This window comes from Arachis hypogaea, chromosome 13, assembly GCF_003086295.3.
Source record: "Arachis hypogaea cultivar Tifrunner chromosome 13, arahy.Tifrunner.gnm2.J5K5, whole genome shotgun sequence".
NCBI classification, from domain to species: domain Eukaryota; kingdom Viridiplantae; phylum Streptophyta; class Magnoliopsida; order Fabales; family Fabaceae; genus Arachis; species Arachis hypogaea.
Genome location: NC_092048.1, coordinates 49797367 through 49822964, shown reverse-complemented (window position 1 = coordinate 49822964; position 25598 = coordinate 49797367).

The following is a 25598-nucleotide window of genomic DNA, read 5'->3' as shown; positions in this document are numbered from 1 at the left end:
TTGAACACATTTAAGAAAGTAGCAAAAATATCTCATCATATAAACATATATACGATTTTTAAATACTTTGATTATCATAAGCATAAGGATGCAAAGGTAGGAGTGTAACTGCCAGGCAAACGTTACAAGATAGGCTCAATGCAAAAGATAACATGGGTCAATCATGTGATAGTAGGGCAAGACATCAAAGGCTAGAAAATAGGATGGAGTTAAAACGATGTGATCAATATCCGCACACTAATCTTATATCAACCTCAAAGTTTCAACTTTCCAACTCCATCAACCACTTTACAATTCCATACTCGATCACAAGTCTGACAATCACAAACCTGTTCGCAAGGAACAAAACGCCCACAACTCATACGTTGCACACCTACCGCTTCAACTTCCGTATACACATATCACGTCTTAAAGAACTAACGCATCGCGTTACTACATCTACAAGTCGCACGTGATAGCAAAACAATTCTCGAGTTTATTCAGAAGAATACGAGATCTTAGAAAGGAGAGACAAATGTCAAAGACAATACTCATAGATTTGAAAGAATATATCCAATTCCAGATAAACAAGGATGTTCAAGCAATGAAGTTTGCTAGACACGATTCAATTGACAACTTCAAAGATAACCCTTAGATCAAAGAAGTTCAATAGGATCAATAAGAAGAAAACCAGCGCATCGGTTTGAAATAAACTCAAGCTGAGTCGAGGAAGCATGAGGTTTACAGAAGAGAATATTTCAAACCCAAGACAAAGCTTACAAAACTCAAGAGCACGATTAAAAGTACTTCCGAATACATTGTTCATAAAGGAACCAAAACTTGCGGAAAAATCACTTCGCAGTCTAAAAGAAAGGTTAAGTAACAACATCCTTCAAGAGAGTAACAAAAGCATAATCGTGGCTTTACTTCAATACAACTTCATGTTGAAGTAAATCATGTAGAGTTTTTAAAAAAAAAAAACAAAATGCACACAAGTTTTGCTAAGAGCTAAAATATTTTCTCAAATATTTTAGAAAGATAATTAGGTGCACAACTTAACCAAAAGTAATTCATAAAACTCGGAAGAGAAATCAAATGCCTGTTCAAAAATTCCCAAAGCCCATATTCAAACAAGCGTGTATAACATTTATTGCGGGGACAAAAGAGGAAGTTAAACTCTCTTTAGAAAAGAAATTTCGAGGTAAAATTTTACTTATAAATTGGTAAGAAAACAAGTGGTGCGTTACAAACGGACAGGTTTCCACTAACCAAGGAAGATTCTCAAAACTTCATTTAAAATAGCGCATGTCAACTTTAAATCATCTTTGTCAAAATTAAACAATGGTTTCAATTATAACCAAGCAACTGAAAAATAAGTTCGATTTGGAACTTCTTCAAAGAGAATTCAATCTGCTTTATAAAATTCAAAACAAGATTCCAAAAGTATACTTGAAATCACCATGTCACAACAATATTCAAGAAGATTAGGATGTACTTGAAAAGGAGTCAAGCCATACAAGAAAAGATCTTAAATCAAAGTAGTTTAAACAAGATCCACTAGTCGTGAGACATCCAACAAGTTTTAAATTGATCCGAAAGAATACAAAAGTCGTAGAAAAAGGCAACTCAATCATTTGTAATTTCTCAAGGATAAATCTTTGACTAAAAACTCTCGTAGAGATAATGAGAGAATAAACAATGCACTAACTTGAAACGAATCAAACTGACTCACTTAAAGATGAGATTCACAAGAGAAGACAAACCAAGATCAATGGTAATGTTCACAAGATGTAAAAGATTAGTTAAAAACAGAATCACGTATGACATTCATAGAGGTGAAAAGCTTAAGAAGGAGCGAGTCTGATCATAAGAAGAAAGCTATGAGTCCAACATTTTCAAAAGAATAACAATGGCATAAACCATGCAGTATGCTAAATCAAACTCAAATAAAAATGAATTAAGTGAAGTTTACCAAACGAAACTCAACCTAAGTAAAAGCGAAAAATTCTTTCTTTCCGGGATCTTGAAGAATAACCAAATACATAATCAAATGAAGATGTTCATTGGGACTATAGTAAAATTACTAGAAAGTCAATTTACTTTTAAAGTAAATGCAATTTCATAAACCAGTAAAAGTACAAGCGAGGCATTAGAAATAAATAATTGTTAAACTGTATAAGTAGTCTCGAAGTTTCACATATGGATAAGTGTATATCTAGTCAACAGCAATTTTTATAAAAATCTCAAAATTAGCTGTAATCACTGTCAAATAAGAGGAAAACTGAATCAACAAGTTCTCTAAGAATGAACACGGAACCCGGAGTTAAAAGTCACAGCACATTAAGACAAGTTCAAGACTATATCAAAGAATACTTGAATCAAGAAGAACTCAAACAGAGGAAGACAGATGCATCAAAGATTCCAAACAAGCATATGCAACTGAGGTCAAACAAGAATGCATATGAATAGAGAAATAGAGTGGAAACATCAAATTACTTTTCAAGAGGAGTAGCAAACAAGAACTTCAAGTTAGGGTATGAAGAACAGGTCGACTCGAACAAAATCCAAGATACACAACTGAATAGCCTCGAGAAATAGTTTCTAACATTCCCAAACCAGCGATTCGCTTCACTCAAAACTCGTATATCATCTATGATAACCCATTAGTGCTTTCATATACAAAATTCACTAGTATTAAGCCGGCCAAACTTAATACCAAGAATCATGCAATTCAAGACTAACAACGTTAATCAATAGACCGTCATGTGCATAAAGCTCTAATCCTCGTCATTCGACAAGACCTAATACATGACAAACACTCAGAGTATGCAATTGAAGCATAGTCAGTCCATTCCTCAGGCTCTACAGGAAGAACTGCTCTGATACCATAATGTAACACCCAAACTACCAAAGCTCACGCTTCCGGCTACGCGCCTTTGATAGCTCGGACATTACGACGACTTTTACATTATTTAATACTAAAATATGAGCCTGTTTAAAACTTTAAACCGCAATACCGCTCCCAAAAATTCTTTCGTTCGATAACGTACATCCATAAATACCATACAACGTACAAAAACTCATAAAGAGTACATCCATATATATATACATACATATATATAAGTAATACTACAAACATAATCCAATACAATTCCTATCCCTCTTACAGATTATATCAAGATAAAGGCGAGGGTACAATAAACCATAACTAAAACAATACAGAGCATTACAACAACAATTAAATAAGCTCTTCGTAACTTCTGCGCCCATATCCTGAAAGGGGAAAAATGTAGGGGGGTGAGAACATCATCCTCGAAAGGGTTCTCAGTAGAGGGTTTTTAGGAATTACTGTAATAGGATACGTGAAGATAAACCGTACCAGTGATTCATAACCGTCTTATGCCTCTTTTCAAAAACAACGGTTTACAATAAAAGTAAAGTCGGAAATCTTTTCGGAAAGAAGAACCGTTCAATTCTCAAAAACTCAAAAGCCTTTCAAAGCGGTTTATCTAAGCGAAACCAAAATAGCCTTTCATATTTTATTCCAAACCAGAAACACAAAACCGAAATCAACCATCAGTCCATCTCATTCCAACCACGGCCCTAGGCCCAAACAATCCAACCAACAACCAATCACCACAATCCAACAGAGTCCCAGATGCAAACACAGATAGGAAGTTCAAGCACAAACAAACAGTTATTACAAATAAAACAGTTAGCAATTAATCACATAGGCAAACCAAGTATAATATGCACACCCAACCAATGTCACACAAATGCATATGATGCATGCCTGTCCCTAGTGGCTGATGATATCATCTGTCGGTTATAGAGCCAACCCGACAAGTCCTGGTAGCTAACCATTGGACTGTCCCTCTGTCGTGCATCCCCAACTCGAGTTATACTCATCATAAACTTGATCATAATCATGATCCATATCCATCACCCTCACTGGTGAATATTTATCCATCACCATCACTGGTGAATATTTATGGGGGCGAGCTCATCCGGGCCTTTCACAGTGCCCGGCCACACTTACGACATTGGGTTAACAGAGCTTCGAGTCTCAACCTGGAGCACATGGTGGCTAGCCATTGCTACTACCCAGGGAAACCCTCATCTCCAATAGTGGAAGTGCAAAAATCACAATTATCAATAATTCAGCATATACATGCATTCATTCTCATCCATGGATCAACATCCATCTCAGCCATCCGGCTTACGGTTCAGTCCAGAACCAGCCAATATTGATAATCACACACAGCCATTCTGGCTCACGGTTCAATCCAGAACCACTCAATATTCATAATCATACATAGCCATTCCGGCTCATAATAAAACAGCACTTCCACATTCAAAATCATCAAATTCATAAAATCGGCATTTAAGCCATAAATCATTTTCTCAATTCATTTCACTTTGAAATCAAGTTTCAACTCTTTTCAGCCTTGGCTTTTAGAAATCTCGTTTCTCAAATCATCTCAGGCTCATAAGCCAAATTTACTCAAAGTGAGTTCCCTTTTTAAAACAAAGCCGCTCTCGGCATCCTCTTTCCGAAACTTCCAAAACTATGGAAAGTTAAAGATTCATCTTGGGAACATTCAAAATCACCCATCCCACAATGGGATTTTATAACAAAGTTTCTCGGCAGAGTCCCAAGTCTTTAGGGGAGAATAGCATAACTCATTTCGCCGAATTCATTTAAAATCATTAAAACCTTGGCTTTCCGATTTGAGTAATAAAATAGGATCTAAGCCAAACCGAGTCACGTAATCATTTACTTCTTTCAAAGCCGATTCCTTTACTTAGGCAAAACCAGCTTCAACCCCCATGATAAATTCTAAAGCGTTTCAACTGTTCAAAATTGTTTTAGTCTTGCAAAAGTTCAGAGTTCAAAGAGTACTTAAAACCTTTCTCAAAACATTTCAAAATAAAACTTGTCAATAGACATTCAGGTTCTTTCAAAGTCATTGAAACTTCTTTAATTGAAACCCCCAAGTCAAATTCAAAGGCATAAACCCTTTTCGCATTCAAACAGCTTTAAAACACAAGGTTCATCTAAATAACTTTCTCTTGAAAGAGATACAATGCCTTTCTTAAGAAGCAAGACTAAATCACAATTTCCTCTTTACTAACTCATTTCGAAAGCATGAATCATCCTTTTCTTGATAATTCCAATAAAATAGCAGAAGTCTTTAACTCATCATTTTCCAGACAACATTTCAATAAAGACTCAGATTTTATAGAAATTTCGGCAGCACCTCCCCTAAAACTTGGACTTTTGCCACCCGGTTTGGGTCCCAACTAAACCGTTTCTCATTCCTTTTCAACAGCTCAAATCCAGAAATCAATTCAAAAGTAAGCTAAATCCAACAGTCGCCTCAGTGGCATATCTCAAGAAAACCATTTCAAAGTCAACTCAATATCAACCGATTTAACTCATTTCCAAAGCTTTAAAGAAACGGTTCAGTAACAAATCATTTATCCAAGATCAAGTCAATTAAAATAAACCAGGCTGAATTCAAAAGTGCATTCGACTCTTCACATCATTAAATAATTGACTCAAATCAAATCAATCCTCAACGGATTAAACTCAGATTTCAAATCTTTAAAGAATCACTTCAAAACATTACATTTCACAAAGCCGCACAACAATTCAGCCAAACAAACATCCATAATCATTCGACTCAATCAAATAATACATAAGGCAGATACAATCACTAAATACACAATTTCTCATATCAGTATCCATATGTAATAATTCCAATAATAAACTACAGTTTTCGGAAAGCGCCCCTACCTCAAAACGCAATTCCATAACCCAAACGCCTCACAGAGTCATTTCCGCCTCAACCCGAACTGACGGCAACCAAAACCTCAGCTCTACTTGTTACCCTCCAAAATCAGAAACAGCTACAAGCGGCATAAGCAAACCGGATTCTAACTCCTAACACATTAATACCGCAAGACCTTAATATACATAACAAGACATTAACGCGGAGGTTTCGAAACGTAAAATACTCACTGAATTAATAAAACAGCCGCAGCCCCATATCAACCTGGCAGCGGCTCCGTCAGCCACCTCAAGCGGCAGCGGCAATGAAAGACTCCGACAACCGCGACTGCACAACAACGTCATGACGATAAAGACCCATGAATAGAAAGGAATGAAGACCAAATGCAAGGACCCTTACCGGCAGTGGTTTTCCGGTGACGGCGGCGAGGTTTTTCTTGCGGCAGAAGCAACTAGAAGCTTCGACGTTGGTTCCAAAGGCCACAGAACTCCGGCAACAGTAGCAGGAGCTTCAGTTAAGCACCGCAGAGCAGTAGATCGGCAGTGGCGGAGCCGGCTTTTCCTCCATCGCGTTCTGTTCCTTTCGCACTGCTCTCTCTCTCCCTCTCGTCAGCGACAGTGACGGAGGCAACCCCCAGCAGCGGAGGCAGCAAGGCTAGCTCAACTGCAGCAGAGCGCGACACGCCTCTCTCTTGGTCTCTCGCTCCCCCTCTGGCCGCGATTCACGGCGGCGATAGCAACGCCGTTGCAATACACGGAAGCAGTGGCGGCAACAAGGCTAGCCGCAAGCTTCTCTCCCTCGTGCGCCTCTGTTCTGGGTTCCTTCCTCCGCGACGGCAATGGCGGCGCAAGGATGGCAGCGACGCATGGCTCGATGGCCGGGCACGGTGGCGGCACGAGCTCCCTTAAACCCTCCTCTGCGCGAACAGTGGCGACACAGGAAGCTTCGGCGGCGATGCGACGGCGAGGAGGCTTGGTGACGGTGACCCTGGCGGCATGGACTGTTGCGGCGGCGCGACGCGGTGAGCTTCCCTCCTCTCCTCAGCCTCTCTCTTTGCTTCTGTTTCGTTGGTTCATAGAAGGGGGGAAAAACGGCATGTTCTTCTTGCAGCTGGGCTATTGGGGGGAGGGTTTCAGTGGCGGCTGCTAGGGTTAGAGGGATTAGGGTTTCATTATTTTGAAAATTAGGGTTAGGGGTAATTTTGTAATTTCAAATGAAATCGGGGAAAATATAGTAATTGAAACCCAATTTAAATCCAAAACTAATTATATATAGAAAAATACTATTTGCTCATCAATTTTACAATTTATTTTCAATAAAATGTCCAAATCAAATAATTAGGAGTAATATACTGAATTTCTTCAATTTTCAAAATAGCAGTGATAATATTTAAAATATTACTTATCTAATCCAAATCATGTAAAATCCCTCATATTTCATAACTGCCAAATTCATAATCTGAATATAGAAAATAACCCAATAATTATTAAAATTGGATAAAAATCATAACTCGTCTCAAATTCAATAAATAAAACTTGCCTTAATTATCTTTAATAAAAATGATTTCCGAAATTAAGGCTATAATTAACAATATGATTTGAGACTTGATCATAATAAGACTTTTCAAAAGTTATGGGTCTTACATGCCCCTAACGTACTTATAAATACTTTCCCTCTCTTTCATTGTTTCGTTTCTGCGATTTTTCAAATTTTCCCCTTCATTCGTTCGTGCTGTGTTGTTGCATCTTCGAAGGCTTTTCGTTTCCTTCTACCCTCGTTTTCGGATAAAGGTTAGTTCTTTTTGTAACGTGCTTTTCTATTTGCATGCCTTCATTTTGTAGATAGGTTGGTTTTTAGACTTCAGTTCCGTACTTCCTCCTTTAGGGACCTTGTTTTTGATTTTCCTTTTCTTTTTCCCTTGTAGGTTTTTTGCTACCTTTTTAAGAAAAAGAAATGGCTTCCGTAGATATCCTTTCTCAATGGGTTGATGTCACGGTCCTAGGGGAGGAACCCTCGGTCGATACTGAGTTTATCACCAACCTTCGCACTCATCACAGAATTTGTACTTCTGAGGATGACGAGTCGAAGTATGAATTGGTAGTCCCGGGTCCTGAAGACCGGGTTTGCTTTGGGAGAGTCAATGAGGCGGCCCCTCATTTTTTCTTTATGTATGAGTGCATGATCACCCGTTTGGGTGTTTTTCTCCCTTTTTCAAACTTTGAGATATCTGTTTTGCATCACTGCCGAGTTGCCCCTACCCAGCTTCACCCCAATTCTTGGGGTTTTTTGAAAATTTACCAATTTATTAGCCAGACTTTGGAGTTTCCGACTTCTTTGAAGATTTTTTTCTATCTCTTCCACATGACCAAACCCTTCAGTGGGCTAAACAATAAGCAACAATGGGTGTCTTTCCGAGCCATACAGGGTCGGAGAGTTTTTACCCTTTTTGATGAATCCTTCCATGACTTTAAAAATTATTTTTTCAAAGTTCAAGCCGTAGAGGGTCACCATCCCTTCTTTCTGGATGATAATTCTTCTCCCCGATTTCCTTTATACTGGCTGGAGGCTTCCCCCTGCGAGAAATATGGTTTGGATGACCTGGATGAGGTGGAAGCAGCCATTGTGGGGTTCCTCCGAGAAGTGTGGGGGAGGGCCCCATACTTGGACACAAAAAAGTTTCTCCAGGGGTCCCCGACCTTTGTCCAGGCGCAGCTAGGTAGCTTTTATTTGTTTGTTAGAAGTCCGGCTTGTCTGACTGACTTATCCGACTTGTCTGATTTGTCTGTTATTGTCCTTTCAGAGATGGCAAAGGCAAATGCTCAGGAGTCTTACCAAAGGGTTCAGGAGGCTAAAGCAAGATCTCGTGCCAGGACTGGTGGTGTTAGGGCGGTTATCTCTCCTCCTCCTCTTCCTCGGAACGTTGGGACTCCCTCTCAGCCCATCGTAATTTCTTCTTCAACTTTCTCTCAGCCACCCCCCTCTGCTCGACCTTCTTCTGAACCAGAGAACAAGAAGCGCAAGACCTTAGAGTCTGGCTCTTTTGGTGAGGTGAAGGCGGATACTCTTGCATTCGTCCGAAAGAACATCTATCCCAATGTTCGTATAAGTATGGATGATGTTTCTGTTCAGCGCCACCTTACCACTCTGGTTGAGGAGAGCCTTAAGGCGGCGGGGGTTTGTGGCAAACTCTTAGATATTTTCGAGAAGGCTCCTCTCAGCTCTTTAGGGATGACCTCGAGGGTCGAAGAGCTGGAAGGTAGGCTTCTCATATATCAGGAGCATGAGGGGAAGTTGAAGGAGGAAGTCGCCAGGCTGAGGGAGGAGAGAGATAACCTCCGGGAGAGGGAGAGGAAGTTGCAAGCCCAATGCAACATGGAGGTCGGTTTGAGGAAGACAGCCCAGGATAGCTATCAAAGTTTGTTTGATGATCTTGTGTCTGTGAAGAATGATCTGCTGAATTCTCGGAAGGCATACGCCGAGTTGGAGGACTCTATTGCTGATGGCGCTGAGGAGGCTTGGAGGATCTTTAGGGAGCAGGTCGGAGTCATTGCTCCTGACTTGGACCTCTCTCCTTTAGATCCCGATAAGGTTGTCATTGATGGTGCCATTGTGGATCCCCCTGTCCCCGAGATTATTTCCGAGTCAGATTTGAAGACTCGGGGGCAAAGGAATATAGAGTCTCCTCCTCGCCCTAAGGATGCCCCGAGTTCCTCCACAGTTCCTCTGACTTCCTCTTCGTCTCCTATGGATGCCTCTCTTCCCGGTCCTGGTGGCGCTCCTTCTTCCTCTGGTGGTGGTGACCTGTCTACTCCTCTTGCAAAAAAGTGATTTGTTGGCTATTTGGGGCCCGGCTTGTGGGTCCCCTCTTTTTAAACTCTTTATTTGTTTTGGTAGTATTTGAACACTTTTTTTGGCCTTTTAAGGCCGTAAACAAAACGTTTTTATAATACCCTTTTTAATAAGGGTTTAAGTTAAAAAATAAATGCCCTTTTTTAGATAAGGGTTTAAGTTACCTTGTGTGTGCATGCTTTTCTGATTTCGAATTTCCCTTTGATCTTTTCTTAAAAAACCTTTTCTTTGGCTTTCGTCTGCCTTTCTGAACCTTTTTGTTTCAAGGATCTTCAGGACAGCCTTTTAATCTTTTCTTGGATTTTTTTCTATCTCTCTTTTGTTATTCCTAGTACCTAATTTCGTTTCATTGAGTTTTTATAACTTAGGTTATTTTCGCGATTCATTTCTGTTTTACTCGGTTTCTCATTCCGACTTATGAGTCGGGATGTTTCCGAGTTTATCATGATCAACTTCTATAACCTCTTTACACCGACTTGTACCTCGTCGTTTTATCCTGACGACCATCTAGGTCGGTTCATGGGATTTTCACGTTTTGTCGAGCTTAAGTCGGCGCGTTTCGTAGAAAGGAATAGAAAACAATAGAAAAGGAATTTATAAGAGATATTTGTAAGATGAAAAGATCTTTATTAATTGGGGGGTACTTCATTGCTACTAAGGGTTTTTGACAGTCTATTTCCCCTAGCCCCTACTATGATGCCTCGTTAAAAACCCTTCTTCAGAAAAAACCCTTTGGTTCTGGGGAAAAATCATGAAGTTGGAAAAAGAGTACATCAGGGAGTAGAGTTCGCTTTTAGCTATAGTACCTTTTCATATTACAAGCATGCCACGACCTTGGTAACTCGGTGCCGTCCAAGTCGGTCACTTTATAATAGCCTTTTCCTAAGATCTCATTGATTTTGTATGGTCCCTTCCAATTTGCAGCGAGCTTTCCTTCTCCTGATTTGTTGACTCCAATGTCATTTTTGATCAGGACCAAGTCGCTTAGAGTGAATGTTCTTCGGATGACTTTTTTGTTGTATCTTGTAGCCATCCTTTGCTTCAATGCTGCTTCTCGGACTTCGGAGAGCAAGTCGAGCTCCTCTTTGTGCCCCTGTATATTCCCGATCTCGTCATGGAGAATCACTCTTGGGCTTTGCTCGCTGACTTCTATTGGGATCATGGCTTCTACCCCATAAACTAGTCGGAAGGGAGTTTCTCCAGTGGCGGATTGGGGTGTCGTCCTGTAGGCCCATAGCACTTGGGGGAGCTCTTCGGCCCAAGCTCCTTTTGCATCTTGTAATCTCTTCTTTAGCCTTGCCAGTATGACTTTGTTGGCCGCCTCGGCTTGCCCATTGGCTTGCGGGTGCTCCACGAGGTGAACTGGTGTTTGATTTTCATACTGGCTACTAGGCTTCTAAAGGTAGAGTCGGTGAACTGGGTTCCATTATCTGTAGTAATGGAATGAGGTATCCCATATCTTGTGATGATATTTTTGTAGAGGAACCTCCGACTTCTTTGCGCGGTGATTGTGGCCAATGGCTCTGCTTCTATCCACTTTGTGAAATAATCTATTCCCACGATTAAGTACCTGACTTGTCCTGGCGCCTGAGGAAAAGGACCTAACAAATCCATCCCCCATTTTGCAAAGGGCCATGGAGAAGTGATACTAATGAGCTCTTCTGGGGGAACCACGTGGAAATTTGCATGCATCTGACATGGTTGGCACTTTTTCACAAATTCTGTGGCATCTTTCTGTAAGGTTGGCCAGTAGAATCCAGCTCGGATCACTTTCCTGGCTAATGACCTGGCTCCGAGATGGTTTCCACAGATCCCGCTATGCACTTCCTCTAATACCTCAGTGGTTCTTGAGGTCGGTACGCATTTTAACAATGGTGTTGATATCCCTCTTCTATAGAGAATATTTTTCACCAAGGTATAGTGTTGGGCTTCCCTTCGGATTTTCTTTGCCTCTTTCTCCTCCTTGGGGAGGATGTCAAATTTCAGAAATTCGACTAAGGGGTTCATCCATCCGAGGTGTAATCCGACCACTTCGAAGACTTCTTGTTTGTCTTCTGTTTTTACCACTGAGGGTTCCTGGAGAGTTTCTTGGATCAAGCTTCTGTTATTCCCTCCTGGCTTGGTACTTGCTAACTTGGATAGGGCGTCTGCCCTGCTATTTAGATCCCGGGTTATGTGTTTGACCTCGATTTCTGCAAAGCGCCCAAGGTGTTCCAGAGTTTTTTCCAAGTACCTCTTCATGTTTGGGTCTTTTGCCTGATACTCTCCACTTATTTGGGAGGTCACCACTTGAGAGTCGCTGTATATCATCACTTTCGTAGCACCGACTTCTTCTGCCAGCTTCAATCCTGCAATCAAGGCTTCATACTCTGCCTGATTATTTGAAGCTGGGAATTCAAACTTGAGGGAAACCTCTATCTGGGTTCCCCTTTCATCTACCAATATTATGCCTGCACCACTTCCTGTTTTGTTGGAGGATCCATCTACATAGAGTTCCCATGTAGTTGGTTTATCCTCTTAATCTCCTGCGTATTCTGCAATGAAGTCGGCGAGGCACTGGGCTTTAATCACCGTCCGAGTTTCATACTTCAAGTCGAACTCGGAGAGCTCTATTGCCCATTGAACCATTCTTCCTGCAACATCCGTCTTTTGGAGGATTTGCTTCATGGGTTGGTTCGTGCGGACTCTTATTGTGTGAGCTTGAAAGTAAGGCCGTAGCCTTCGTGAGGCTACTACTAAGGAGTATGCAAACTTCTCTAGTTTGTGGTACCTTAGCTCAGGGCCTTGTAGAACTTTACTGATGAAGTATACTGGGTGCTGACCGGCCTCATCTTCTCTTATCAGGGCCGATGAGATGGCCTTGTCTGCTACTGATAAGTATAGGACGAGGTCTTCTCCAGCTATAGGTCGTGTCAAAATAGGAAGTTGGCTCAAAAACTTTTTGAACTCCTGGAACGCCTCCTCGCATTCAGGAGTCCATTCAAACTGGTGTCCCTTTCTCAGTAGGGAGAACAGTGGAAGGGATCTTAGTGCTGATCCTGCCAAAAATCTGGAGAGAGCTGCTAGCCGGCCATTCAGCTGTTGGACCTCTCTCAAACAAGTCGGACTTTTCATCTCCAGGATAGCTCTGCACTTGTCGGGATTGGCTTCTATCCCTCTTTGTGTTAGCATGAATCCTAGAAATTTTCCTGCCTCCACCGCGAAGGCGCACTTTGCGGGATTTATTCTCATCCCGTGCGACTTTATGGTGTCAAAGACTTGTGAAAGGTCAGGCAAGAGGTCGACTTCTTTCTTGGTCTTTACCAGCATATCGTCAACGTATACTTCCATTAGGCTCCCTTGGTGAGAGGCAAACACCTTATTCATCAGCCTCTGATATGTGGCCCCTGCATTTTTCAACCCAAATGGCATGACCACGTAGCAAAAATTAGCTCTGGGCGTGATGAATGATGTTTTTTCCTGGTCCGGCTCATACATCGGGATTTGGTTATATCCCGAGCAGGCGTCCATGAACGACAAGTATTGATATCCCGAGCTGGAGTCCACTAGGGTGTCAATACTTGGCAGTGGATAAGGGTCCTTGGGACATGCCTTATTTAGGTCGGTGTAGTCGACACACATTCTCCATTTACCATTTTATTTTTTGACTAGCACTACATTGGCTAGCCATGTTAGGTATTTGACTTCTCTAATGAAACCGGCTTCTAGGAGCGCTTGTACTTGCTCCTCTACTATTAGGGCTCGCTCTAGGCCGAGCTTGCGTCTTCTTTGTTGTACAGGTCGTGACCCCGGGTAAACCGAGAGTTTATGGGACATGAGCTCGGGATCTATCCCAGGCATGTCGGAGGCCTTCCAGGCGAAGAGATCAGAGTTATCTCTTAGGAGCTTAGTCAACCCTTATTTTAGGGTTTCCCCTAGGTTGGCCCCTATGTGAGTATTTTTCCCCTCCTCTTCGCCGACCTGTATCTCCTCGGTTTTTCCTCCCGGTTGTGGACGCAGCTCCTCTCTAACCTTTGCGCCTCCGAGCTCTACTGTGTGAACTTCTCGGCTTTTTCCTCTCAGGTTTAGGCTTTCATTGTAGCATTTCCTTGCCAACTTCTGATCTCCCCTTACCGTTGCTATCCCCGCTGAAGTCGGGAATTTCATACAGAGGTGAGGGGTGGATACCACTGCCCCGAGTCGATTAAGGGTAGTCCTCCCAATTAAAGCATTATATGCTGACCCTACATTGATGACTATGAAGTCTATGCTCAGAGTTTTTGATTTTTCCCCTTTTCCAAAGGTGGTGTGGAGAGGCAAAAACCCTAGTGGCTTTATTGGCGTGTCGCCTAGTCCATATAAGGTGTCGGGGTAGGCTCTTAATTCTTTCTCATCCAACCCTAGTTTGTCGAAAGCGGGCTTAAAAAGAATGTCCGCTGAGCTTCCTTGGTCTACTAGGGTTCTGTGGAGATGAGCATTTGCTAGGATCATAGTTATTACCACTGGATCATCGTGTCCCGGCATTATTCCTTGCCCATCTTCATTTGTGAATGAAATGGTGGGGAGGTCGGACTCTCCTCCGACCTGGTATACTCTTTTGAGATGCCTTTTGCGAGAGGATTTGGTGAGTCCCCCTCCCGCGAATCCTTTTGAGATCATATGAATATGTCTCTCCGGAGTCTGCGGTGGTGGGTCTCTTCTATCCATATCGTCTCGCTTTCTCTTCCCATGACTGTCCGACCTTTCTATGAGATATCTGTCGAGCCGACCTTCCCTAGCCAGCTTTTCTATCACATTTTTAAGGTCGTAGCAGTCGTTTGTGGAGTGACCATATATTTTATGGTACTCACAGTAGTCGCTGCGGCTCCCCCCTTTTTTATTTTTAATGGGTCTGGGGGGTGGTAGCCTTTCAGTATTACAAATCTCTCTGTATACGTCCACTATAGAGACCTTTAGAGGAGTATAAGAGTGATATTTTCTTGGTCTATCGAGGCCGAGTTCTTCTTTCTTTTTGGTTTCCCTCTCTCTTTCTTTTGTTGAGGGAGGGTGCCCAGGTCGCCAACTCAGGTCTCTTAAGTTAGCATTTTCCTCCATATTGATGTACTTTTCAGCCCTTTCCTGTACATCACTTAGAGATATGGGATGTCTTTTGGATATGGACTGTGAGAAGGGACTTTCTCTGAGCCCATTGACTAGCCCCATTATGACTGCCTCGGTGGGCAGGTCTTGAATCTCTAAACATGCTTTGTTGAACCTTTCCATATAGGCTCGTAGGGATTCTCCGACCTCCTGCTTTATTCCCAGGAGGCTTGGTGCATGTTTAACTTTGTCTTTCTGGATAGAGAACCTCATCAAGAATTTCCTTGAGAGGTCTTCAAAACTGGTGACCGACCTCGGGGGGAGACTGTCGAACCACTTCATCGCTGCTTTTGACAAGGTTGTCGGAAAAGCTTTGCATCGCGTAGCATCGGAAGCGTCAGCCAGATACATCCGACTTTTAAAGTTGCTCAGATGGTGCTTTGGATCAGTGGTTCCGTCGTAGAGGTCCATATCGGGGCTTCTAAAGTTTCTCGGAACTTTTGCCCTCATTATGTCCTCAATAAAAGGATCTTCCCCTCCTAGGGGGGACTCTTCTCTACTATCACGGGAGTTCCGACCTTTGAGGGAGGATTCTAGCTTTAAGAGTTTTTCCTCTAACTCTTTTCGTCTATCCATCTCCTCTCTTAGGCGCTTTTCTATCTCCTTTTGTCGCTCCCATTCCTGTTCTAGCTGTTCCAAATGATTTTGGTGAATATGGACTAACCCCATGAGCTCAATTGAATGGGATTGTCCGTCCTTCTCTGACTCACGGCCTTCTGAGGAATTCACCTTCGGGGTTTTGACTCCGGAGGTTCCTTCTTTGTGTTGATCGTTGGTTTCCTGATGGAGGGTTAGGTCCGCGTCACTATTTCTGGTGTCCAGATTCTCTTGTTCAGAATCCATTTCCACATGACCCTCCTCAGGAGATCCGTCCGCCATCACTGGTTGATCTCTCGGGTCCCCGGCAACGGCGCCAATGTTACGGTAGGTAACTGGAGATTAATGGGCTGGATGGCGCTGGTCGGCCCAATCGTCTGAGGGAGGAAGCCTTCGTCAGGGTCTGCGCCTTGGGGGCCTCCGTCCGACTTGTGAGTATGAGTGAATGGGGGGTGGTACCTGCAAAGACACTCCGATGCCTAAGTCAGCAAAGGGGTTAGCAGGTCTAGAGAGTATTGGAGCTTAGAGATACCTGGGGGGTGTCAGTGTATTTATAGTGGTGAGCCAATAACCACCGTTGGAGTAGTGCCACTTTTCTAGGGTGTTAACCGTCCCTTTATCTTAGGGAAGTTAAGATATTGCTTCGTGAAGTGGTTAGAGAGATTCTAGGGGCAGTTACTCATTCAAATGAGTGCCTATGTGCCAGTTAATCCTCGTTCCCGACTTCTTTAGAGCAAGTCGTGACTAGTTCCGACTTCGTGGCGGCTAATCTGGCGAAAGGTGAGGCCAACCCTTTGGGTTGGGCCTTTTTATTTGGATCCTGGGCCTTATTCGTTGTGCCAGGGTATGAACAATCCCATACCACAGAGCACACACATCTACCAGAAAAAAGAAAAGAATAATTGCACATTTGCACTCATTGGATGCAAAAATGAGTGAATAACTCCTTACAATGAATATATCATTTTTGGTAGAAATTTAGGTGTAGTCAACTTTACGTGAAGTTAATAATTGAGAGCGGTTAAATGATTTGACTGATTTGACTAAAATTTCATCTAACGACTGTCAGCTATTAACTTCACGTGAAATTGACTGCACCTAAGTTTCCACCATCATTTTTATAAATTATTAAATTTTATTAAATAAAAATTAAAAATTCGGTAAAATAAATGTATTAATAGATTTTAATAAATTTTGAGCATATCAATAAATGAAATAAAAATATTTCTATCTTTATATAATATATATTAAAGTAACAAGTACAATCGTTTATTTTAAATAAATGAATATAAAACATAATTTTTTCACTAAAATCAATAAAAGTTTTTATTTCACATTAAAGCTAAAAATCTTAAATAAATAATTTTGTTAAAATATTATTATGTAATATAAATTTATAAAAATATTATTAAAAATATTTTTTATTTATAATATTTATATATATAATTATATAGAAAATTTAATCTTTTCATAATAATAATAAATTTAATTTTTTATAATAATAATAATAATAATAATAATATACTTTTTGAGTTGTTTTGTTTATACTTGAAAAAATAGTAGAAATATAAAATTAGTCATATTATTGTTTTATATTTTTACCAGTAGAAATTGGTCGTATTGAGACTTGAGACACAGTAAGTACCTGTCGCGGTTCAAATTATGTTATCGTTCCTAATCTCCATTTTTAGAAGTTCGTATATTATTATTATTATTATTATTTTTTACCAAAGATAGGAGATTCGAACCCGCAACCTCTTAATTGAGTATGGGGAGACTATGCCATTTGAACTATAATTCATTGGCTTTTTTTTTTCTTTTAAAAATTTGGAAAAATAGGAGACTCGAACCCGCAACATCTTAATTGAGTATGGGGAGTCTATGCCATTTGAGTTATTATTCATTGGCAAAAATTTGGAAAGATAGGAGACTCGAACCCGCAACCTCTTAATTGAGTATGAGGAGTCTATGCCATTTGAGCTAATACTCATTGGCGAAAAATTTGGAAAGATATGTGACTCGAACCCGCGACCTCTTAATTGAGTATGGGGAGTCTATGCCATTTGAAACATGATTTGACCTATTTATGCTACGTATATACTAAAATCAGCCACCAAAGTCCGTTATTAGTTTAAAATACATGCTGAAATATAAATACACATTGAAAATAAATTAAATTACATATGTATTTATATACAAATATATTGGTACCTGATTTTAGTGACTAATTTTGGTGCACGAATAACATTTTTGGATAACTTGGTATATGATATAAATGGTCTGTCGCTCTGTGTAGTTGTTAAACCATTATGATTGGGTTTAGATCAAGGTTGCGAAAACCGAACTGGTCAATGAACCGATAGAATGACCGGTTCAATGGTTCAGTAGTCTAACCGTGGTTCAATCGGAGTTTAACCGATTTAATTAAATATAAAATAAAATTATAAAAAATTAATATATCATTTTTAATATTTAAATTCAATAAATTTTCAACTAAATAAACTCAATATAAATTACATATAACAAAATAAAACTTCAATCATAAAAAATATACCTTTAAATTCTTTAAAAATTCTTAGGAAGTACATTATCTCAAAGAAAAAAAAAGTTTGCTGTAGTTATTGGCATCAATGTATAATTTAATTTTTTAAAATCAACAGAATTATTCTAAAAAATTCAACAAGGTACCAGCAACCATTAACAAAAATACTCCAAAAGTAACAAAAAAAAGATGAAAATCAAATGAAGCAGCAACCATATTTTCTTCAGTTAATCAACAGAGTTACATAGGTAATCCAATTGAAATATTTTTTGCAAGTACAACAATCAGAATTTAATCTATCCAACCATCAGAATTCAGAATATAAAAACAGCAAATCATAATCATTATAATTAACAAAATAAAAAAAACAAATTGAACTACCGACCGAATAACTCAAGAAAGAGGGAGAGCAACATAATCGAACTGTGTAATTTTCTATGGCGGCAGAGTGAAACGGCGAAGAGTCCACGGTGGCAGAAAGTAACGCTCGAACTGCGCTGTGAGCTCGACAGAGAAAGGGCAAAGACGGACAAAAATGCCGAGGACATAGACGAGTTCAGGAAGGCTGACGATGACAATGACAGAAGTGGCTTGACGATACAACGAGGATAGAAACAGCGACGAGAACAACAGCTCCCAGTAGATCTGGCGATACGAGAATGGATCCAGGAGGAAAAGAGGGGCGGCCAACGACGACGAGGACAGAGGCAAGCTTGGCGACACCACGAGGACAGAGAAGCTGAGAAGGTGACGCTACTGTTGGTGGTGGTGGCGCTGGAACTCAAAGGGGTGGTGGCGGCATGGAACTCAGAGGGAGAGAGAGAAAGGGGTATTAGGGTTTTCTTCTGAGAGAAAGGGGGTAGCTGGGCTTTTATATGGGGGGTTTGTTTTTTTTTTAAACCTTTAAAAACCGTCAAAAAGCCGACTAGTTTTACTGGTTAACTGCCGGTTCGGCCGGTTTTTTTACCGATTTTTTGCCAAGCGGTTTCTAGGCTTACCCGAACCGGCTAGCTGACCGATTCCCAGTTAATCCAGTTGAACCGGTCGGTCCGATTCGGTTTTCAGAACCATGGTTTAGATAGCCTGGGTTTCGTTGATTCATATTTCATTGTCATTCCTAGATTTTGGAATTTTTTAAATAAATAAAAAAAATTTTATATATAATTTGTAATATTTTTATCGATTTACATTCTATCATTCATTTCGTTTACAGTGTAAACAAAATAATATTATGTATATTTCGTTTATACTATAAACAATACGATGCGGTCGTATGATATTTGCAATAACGTGCTTATCTCGTTCACAATGTAAACAAGATATACACAATTTTTTTGCCAAACTATCCTTCCTTTAAATCTCGATCATTGGGCATATTACTCACTAATTCAGAATCATGTGATTTCCATCCGAAACCAAAAAAAAAAAATAATTGAAACTCTAATTTATATCAAATTTAAGCGATGACCCTTATCAATTTCATTTTTTCTTAAAATTCTGTCTTCGTACAACTCTTCGAACAATAACAATTAATCATCACAATCCAATTTCACATTTCATTTATAAAAATTCCAATCTCAACAATATTCCGTAACATTTCTCTATATACCAAAGAAATAATTTCACCAAACTTACTAAGAATTCATCTCATCACGGCCTCCGGCCCAAAACTCATTTACGTTAAAACAATCACGGCCTCCGGCCCAAAATACACCACACCACATCAATAAATATAACTCAATTATATCACGGTCTCCGGCCAAAATTCATTCAAGCATCTAGTCAATCTCTTACAAGCCATCACACTCCATAATAAATCCGAACTAAGAAATCACAATCACAAGAAATTAGACAGTCAAACAAACAATTACATATAGAACAATTATGACAAATAGTACAATTAGCAGTTACACAGATTATCAATTAGGCAAACCAAGTAATTATGCGCACCCAAACAATTGCAAACAAATGCAGTATGATACATGCCTGTCTTATTGGCCGTGAGCTAACTTGTCGGTTAAAGTGCTAGACCCAACACATTCGGTAGCTAACCCGGACATTGTCTCTCTATCATGCTTCCCCAAGAGGAACATAAAGAAGAGAATCTTCAACCTACCACCATCTCATTAGAGGCAGCACTATCTGGGATATAGTGCCCACCACACTTCACAATCAGAGAGAGACTGTGATGCAACAATAGAGAATCCTCAACTTAACTCGTTCAAACCACAATAAAAAATTGAATCGAAGAAAATTCGCAACCCTCTATCCAATCCCCCGATGTAATAAGAGAGGGAATCATCAACTACACTTATCCACTGTAACACAAGAGAGGAAATTCCCATCCTCAGCTTGTCTATACGTGAGCGGGATAGCGCCACTGCCCTCACCGTGGGTGGGACAAACCACCATTCCCACAACATCAATCATAATCTAATTTCAATCATAATCACAATCAGACATAATCAGGATCAAAATCGAAACTGAAATTATATATAATCATATTTCAATCAAACCTCATGATAATTATAACCAAAATTGAAATCAAAATTATAAATTATTATGTTCACATTTTTCACAAGGGTAATTATCCTCAAACCATGAGCAGGATAAAACTACCGTCCTCACCATAGTTGGGAAATTGAACCGAAGGAAATCCCCAATCTTCTGTCTAATTTCCCGATGCAACAAAAGAAGGAATCCTCAACCTAACTTGTCCATCGCAACACAAGAGAGGGAATTCTCAACCTCAACTTATCTATCCATGAGCAGGACAAAGCCAACGTCCTCATCGTGGATGGGATGAACCACCAATCTTACAATAGTTATATTCCGTTTAACAATTTTTCATCCGAGAATTACCCAGTTCAATCCAGTATACTCACCCACAAATTCTTTTCACCAAAAGACTCAAAAATCACCTTATTTACCCAAATCAAAATCTTAATTGAAAACATAATTATTTTGTTCTTAAACAACTACTTTAAAATCACTAGAGTGCTCCAAAAATATAATCCTTTTCATGGTTATTCAAAATCAAATAAATCTCATTTTTGTCTAACCAAGTTTTCCAAAACAATTTCAACTTCATTCTTGAGTTTAAGACTTTCGCAAAAGACTCGGAAATCATTTCGTTTTACCAATAAAATTCAATTGCTTTTAACTTCACTAAAAACTTCTCAAAACATGATTCTTCAATCCGAATTTTTCAAATAAAACTTCAAAACAAAGTCTCTAATTTTTTTTATGAAAATAACAACAATTTTCGCTATCATCATCATCATCATCATCATCATCATCATCATCATCATCATCATCATTATTATTATTATTCAATTTTCACTCAATTTCTTATAAAAATTTTGGTAGCATCTCTCATAAAATTCGGACTTTTCACCCTTCTAGGGTTCCATCCAAACTAGACATCTCTCAACCATTCAAAATATTCAACAATTCTGAACACATACCAATCAATTTCCAATAATCAGGAAGTCATTCTAGCACAGCCCAATTTAATCTATAAGACTTGCACAATCACAGAAAAATACAATTTTCACATCAATATTGATTTATAACAATTCCTTAAAATAAAATAGGTTTTAAGAACAGACCCTACCTCAAACCGAAACCCAGAAATTAAATGCAACAATTCCTCTTTTATCCTTATTTCACAGTAGCAGCACCAGTTCTGACCGTTTTTCGTGGCAGCAATAGCCACAAACGTAGCATGCAATAACGATATGCAACCCTACGATATCAAATACCTCAAAATCTTTAACAAACTATAATAGAATACTAACGGTGAGGGTTCTAGAATACGAATACTTACTGTAATATAAGAGGAACAAGAAAATGGAGTAGTAGCAGCTTTGATGGCCCTCACTGACAGGAACAGGACTTGACAGAAGCAACAGAAAGCTAGGGCAAGGCAGAACAACATCTCAGTGATGACGAAAAATCTTAGCGGCAACTGCAGCAACAATGCAGTGACAATAACATCCCCAGAAATCGAAAGAATTGAAACCAAAAGCAAGAACACCTTTATCCGCGACATTAGCGCTAACTTAGCCAGTTCCAACAGTGTTTCCCAGTGACTACAGCACCATTTTCTGGTGGCCAGGCATGCGGCGGGCTTCGAACAGAACCAGAAGAAGCGGCGGCAAGCCCCAAGCGGTTCTGGTGAGCTCTAGCAGCTTGGCGACGATGATGCCAACGGCTTGCCTCCAGCAGCGGCTCTGACCACAACGACGACAACCTAGCGGCGGAGCGCGACGATGGTAGTAGAAACGGGACACAGTTCCTTCTCCTCTCCTCATTGTGTTGTCTCCCTTCGAAGCCCAAGACCGCATCCACGACTGTGAGAGTGACCTCAATAGCGATGGAGCTGGCAGCAGCAAGGCGTGACGGCAACGACGGGACACAACTTCTCGATTGTGTCTCTCTCTCTCATCTAAGCTCCCTCTACAACGGTGATGGTAGCGGCAGTACCAAGCCTTGCCGGCATTGCCTCTCTTCTCTTCTTCTTTTTCATCCGTTTTTCTTCCTCTGCTTTCTTGTTCTCTCTTCAGCGTGGGGGTGTGTGCGTTTGGGGAGGGAGTGTGAGGTGAGGGATGTGTAAGGGGGAGGGGGCGATACTGAGAGTGAGGCGAGTGTGAGTGTGTATCAAAATTAGGGTTAAGGTTAGAGTTATATATTTAGGAATTAGGGTTTTTAGAATTAGGTAAAAAGAGTAGTATAGAGTAGTAATTGAAAATCAAATATAGTTCAATATAGTTATCTTTAAGGATACTATTTAATTTACTAACTTATAAATTGTTTTCAGATAAATACTCTAACTTAAAAATTAGAGATAATCAAATTAATTTTCTTTTATTTATAAAATAAATTTAAAATCTCAATATTTCATTTAATTCCTTTTGGTAAATAATTTTATGAAAATAAAATCATAATTAAGTAAAATAATTCACAATAACTCGTTATTTAATTTCTAAAAATCTGGGACCTTACATCAGACATCTGTTAGGCCAGGAGGTGCTTGATGACCCCAAACTATTGGATTTACTGGGTGATGTCCAGCCTACTGCCAGCCATCCTAGGGATGTTCTTCACCTTCCTCGGGATGTCCCTGATCATTTTCGGCGTGACAGGGAGGTTCGAGGGGACACCCAAAGGCCGACCAAGAGAGAGAGGGGTGCTAGGGAGCGCGGGGGAGATGTGATGAGCGGATAATTTATACGCTTTTTGGCATTATTTTTACATAGTTTTTAGTATGATTTAGTTAGTTTTTAGTATATTTTTATTAGTTTTTAATAAAAAATTACATTTCTAGACTTTACTATGAGTTTGTGTGTTTTTCTATGATTTCAGGTATTTTCTGGCTGAAATTGAGAGACTTGAGCAAAAATCTGATTCAGAGGCTGAAGAAGGACTGCAGATGCTGTTGGATTCTGACCTCCCTGCACTCAAAGTGGATTTTCTGGAGCTACAGAAGTCCAAATGGCACGCTCTCAATTGCGTTGAAACGTAGACATCCAGGGCTTTTCAGCAATATATAATAGTCCATACTTTGCCCGAGTTTAGATGACGCAAACTGGCATTCAATGCCAGCTCCCTGCCCTATTCTGGAGTTAAACGCCAGAAATAGGTTGCAAAGCAGAGTTAAACGCCAGAAACAAGTTACAAACTGGCGTTCAACTCCAAGAAAGACCTCTACACGTGAAAGCTTCAATGCTCAGCTCAAGCACACACCAAGTGGGCTCGGAAGTAGATTTCTGCATCATTTACTCATTTCTGTAAACCCTAGTAACTAGTCTGATATATATAGGACCTTTTTCTATTGTATTAGATATCTTTGATCAGTTTTATGCTATCTTAGACCTCCATAGGAGGCTGGCCACTCGGCCATGTCTACCCTATTTGTTCTTATGTATTTTCAACGGTAGAGTTTCTACACACCATAGATTAAGGTGTGGAGCTCTGCTGTTCCTCATGAATTAATGCAAAGTACTATTGTTTTTCTATTCAACTCAAGCCTATTTCTTCTCTAAGATATTCATTCGCACATAAGAATATTATGAATGTGATTATTATGTGACGCTCATCACCATTCTCACCTATGAATGCGTGCCTGACAAACACTTCCGTTCTACATGCAACAAGCTTGAATGCATATCTCTTAGCCTCCTGATCGTGAGATCAGAGTCTTCGTGGTATAGGCTAGAATTATTGGCGGCCATTCTTGAGATCTGGAAAGTCTAAACCTTGTCAGTGGTATTCCGAGTAGGATCTGAGAAGGGATGGCTGTGACGAGCTTCAAACTCGCGAGTGCTGGGTGTAGTGACAGACGCAAAAGGATTACTGAATCTTATTCCAGTATGATCGAGAACCGACAGATGATTAGCCGTGCGGTGACAGCGCATCTTGGACCATTTTCACTAAGAGGACGGGAAGTAGCCATTGACAACGGTGATGCCCTACATAAAGCTTGCCATGGAAAGGAGTAGGAGTGATTGGATGAAGACAGCAGGAAAGCAGAGGTTCAGGAGGAACAAAAGCATCTCTATACGCTTATCTGAAATTCTCACCAATGAATTACATAAGTATTTCTATCCTATTTTATATTTTAATTATATTTTAATTATCAATTCACCATAACCATTTGAATCCGCCTGACTCAGATTTACAAGGTGACCATAGCTTGCTTCAAGCCGACAATCTCTGTGGGATCGACCCTTACTCACGTAAGGTTTATTACTTGGACAACCTAATGCACTTGCTGGTTAGTTGTGCGAAGTTGTGACAAAGAATTAAGATTATGAACGTGCGTATTAAGTTTTCAGCGCTGTTACCAAGGAATGAACGATCACGATTTTGCATACCAAATTTTTGGCGCCGTTGCCGGGGATTGTTCGAGTTTGGACAACTGACGGTTCATCTTGTTGCTCAGATTAGGTAATTTTATTTTAATTTTAAGCTTTTTATTTCTTATTTTTGAAAAATACAAAAAAATTTTTTTTTCTTCTTTTTCGTTCTTCCCAAAATAATTTTCGAAAAAATACAAAAAAATTTAATAAAATCATAAAAACCAAAAATTTGATGTTTCTTGTTTGAGTCTAGTGTCAATTTTTATGTTTGGTGTCAATTGCATATTTTTTTATTTTCATAAAAAATTTCGAAAACTCATGCATAATGTTCTTCATGATCTTCAAGTTGTTCTTGATGATTTTCCTTATTTGATCTTTGCATTTTCTTGTTCTGTGTCTTTTCTTGTTTTTCATATGCATTTTCAATTTGTTAGTGTCTAAAGTTTGAAAATTTCTAAGTTTGGTGTCTTGCATGTGTGTCTTTTCTTAAAAATTTTCAAAAATAAGTTCTTGATGTTCATCTTGACATTCAAAGTGTTCTTGGTGTTCATCTTGACATTCAAAGTGTTCTTGCATGCATTGTGTATTTTGATTCATAATTTTCATGTTTTGAGTCTTTTTATTGTTTTTCTCTCTCTCTTCATAAAAAAATTCAAAAATAAAAAATATCTTTCCCTTTTTCACTCATAAATTTTCAAAAATTTGAGTTGACTTTTTCAAAACTTTTTAAAATTTAGTTGTTTCTTATGAGTCAAGTCAAATTTTCAATTTAAAAATTCTATCTTTTTCAAATCTTTTTCAAAAATCAAATATTTTTCATTTTTTCTTTTACATTTTCGAAATTTTCAAAATTTA